Below are 3,245 nucleotides of genomic sequence, written 5' to 3'. Positions count from 1 at the left end.
AAGCTCTCATCGTTTTTAATCACCAGCATTCAAAAGATATTGTACATTGTCGTCAAAAAAGCTATGTCCTCTAACACACAGGACCTTATAATTTAGTGCTTTACGAAATAATACTGAGTTACTAATAATACTATGATGTTAATATATTCGTGCCACATGGGGCAGCTTAGTGTGGGAGTGACAACCCCACTCAAAGATTAAACCCGGATCACATCAGAAAAAAGAACTCCAGTCACAAATGTTGTCTCTTTCCACAGTGAATCGTCCACCTCCAGATTCATGAGCTCATTACACACAAAGAAGCACCTCATAGAAATCACATTGTCCACCTTCTGAAGGAGGATGAATAAACCCATTACACACATTCAAGTGATAGATTGCATTCAAAGTTCTGAAAAATGTATTTTCTCTTACTGCATTGTCACAAGCGCCTCAGCTTTTCCCCCCTATTCAGTTTGGATGATCTGTTTTTCACTCTGATCAGAAGACAGATGGTACAAACGGGAGCCAGCATGAATATGTCATTGAGATCTCGGCAGTATATTCAAAAGGAGATGAGGAGGCCCGATATGTCACACAATAGCAACATGCAGTTTGAGTTTGTTGTGATGATTGCAGATTTCATTTGACAGGTGTCGGTTTGTTTTATGGTCAGCTCCCAGTCTTATATATTTATATACCTGTCTGTTTTGCTTTTATTCCTGCTCACTGTCTGTATTCCTGTTGAAAATGTGCTGCAGCTAAAACACTTAAATGCCATGTTAGTGGTCAGAATAAAACAACTTAACATTGTGTTTTATTTCCACAAGTTCTGATTCCGAACATGTGTCTATTTTTAAACAAGTTTCTCTTCCCTATTTAATGACATCAGTGGGTGAAACACAGTTCCGCCACGAATAAAATGGCAGCGTTGCCAGTTCCAAAATAAACGTGTCCAGTGTACATGTGATGTAGCTTGTGCTCCCAGCCATCAGTGGCACCTGATCTTTGCCTATTTTCTCCAATACTCTGCTGCTGTACTGAACAAACATTTGCTCTGAAAGCAGGGTAGTGTAACTGACAATAGGTCCAGCTGCTGATGATCATGCTTCAGTTTCCATAAAACAATTTTAAAAAGCATTTTGATCATTTAATAATACTACAGTCAGAACGACTTCCAATGTGCATTGTAACCTGCAGACTCAATACTTTGCAGAGATAAAAAACGGATTCACAGTAGTCTAAACATAGCAGTCCAAACTGCACTGCCCCGTGCCTTTTTAGACATTGCATAACACTGTTTTGTAACCAAAATTCTGAAAACAGACAGGATGCTCATTATGTGATAAAGTCATTTCTAATTCAAATCCTGCAGCCGCTTTACGCGGCGATGCTTTCGTAACGCCATGTGCAAGATATTAAATGAAACTGTCATCTCCAGATCCTGCCCTTTTCTTTAAGTCTCTCTTTCGCTGTAGAAAATGGAGTTGACCTGTGCAAGCAGCTGACCTCCTGCATTTGCGTTTTTATCAATATCAAGAATGTAATTTTGGGCATTTTTCTGTTTTTTTAAGAGTTCTCAACCTGGTTTCTATGACAATGCTTTAAGAACACACTGACAGTTATGGGTTTATTTATTTTAGTCACATTGCTGGAAGAGAAGAGATAAACCTTCAAATCAAACAGTCACTGTACTTATATGTTATATTCAATCATCACATTTATCACAGCACTATAGGAGTTCTCATTTTTTTATGCTCATGAGAAATAGATAAAGGCCTTGACATAAAAGTCTTCTAACGCAAAATACCATGAGACTTTATGAGGTCGGACTAAGAAAGGTCAACTATGAAGTCAAGTCTTTTCCATTTCTGTCTTGCATTGTATTAAAACATTTCAACTATGATCAAACAACTCATATACACAACAACTCTGGAAACAAAATGCATGTGCATCGAACCCTCGTAGTGTTTCTTGTGTGCTCCTGTAGTCGGTGGAAAACATTGGGCAGCGCTATACTGCTGTGGTGATAAAACGGGAACGATCAGATTACAACATCCAGTAAAACCTGACAGCAATCAGTAAAATTCACATTTGACTAATAAATATACTGAGTAAATGTTGAGATCAAAGTTCAGATGATGTAAATGTGGGTTATTTATTTTCCCCTGCTTTTCAAATACATTCAAATAAAATGTTGTGTCAACTAAATAATGGGTATATTTCATATCTGCAGTCACACAGAGGCGTCATATGGGTTAGTCATGCTTCAAGGAAATGTAAGATCTGATAAACTATAAAAAAACAAAAAAATTGTATGCCGTACGTATGCTAGCTGTGTGTGATTGTGTCCGATAGGTGCACTAACAGACGCAGTTTCATAGTGCTGGTACAATGATACACATGGTGTAATTTGCATATTGCAAATACTTTTTGCCATCAGTTTAATCATTGTCCCCTGAATTGTCTGGATTATTTCCCAATGTATTGTTGTCACCTAAAAAATAGAGAGCTTGTCTGAAACAGCAAGCATGATTAACCTTTGCTATGGCAGAGGACCCTCTTTTTACAAACTGACTAGGTTAACCATTGGCCTTTCAGGACCATGGTCAGCTCAGGAATAATTGACAACTTTAACTGGAAGTAACGTCAGCAAATACAATCAATAGTATATATCATATAGTGAAAACGCATGCCCACTTTAGAATAAATGTAGCACATTTAAACTAAGATTGGATTTTAGAAGCAAATCCAGTTCATGACAATTAGATTATATCTACCTTGCATATAGGCTGTATGAGCATACACAATTACAACACAAATCAGTTGGTGCTAGTCTGTTATGTTTCCGATCAAATAGAGCCACGTAGGACGCAATAATGTATCTAACATTATAGAGAACTATCCCTTTTCGATTTTTTTTTCTTCCATTCGTTTCCTCTTTTAACGTGCATTTTGATTGGCTCTCCGATATGCTTCTAGCCAATCAGCCTCCGCCCGCTGTGGAGGAAGGAATAAATTCAAGATGGCTCCTCATATAAAAACAGTCTTCTGGGTCGCCCTCAGCGTGCTTCAAAATAACTCTTTATACCTTATTAGGTTGAAATATTTATCTGCTAAGGATTCCGAGGGGTAACGTCAGCTATAGATTGGTGTGCTTATGGTATTCGGCGATATTTCATGGGAAAAGATACCGAAGAAACAAGGGGGGCAACTTTGTAGCCATGAATTCGTGGTGAACTCCCTCCGTTCGGGAGACAGAGTCG

This window comes from Taurulus bubalis (assembly GCF_910589615.1).
Source record: "Taurulus bubalis genome assembly, chromosome: 14".
In the NCBI taxonomy this organism is placed as follows: Eukaryota; Metazoa; Chordata; class Actinopteri; order Perciformes; family Cottidae; genus Taurulus; species Taurulus bubalis.
Note: the sequence above shows the minus strand (reverse complement) of the source record.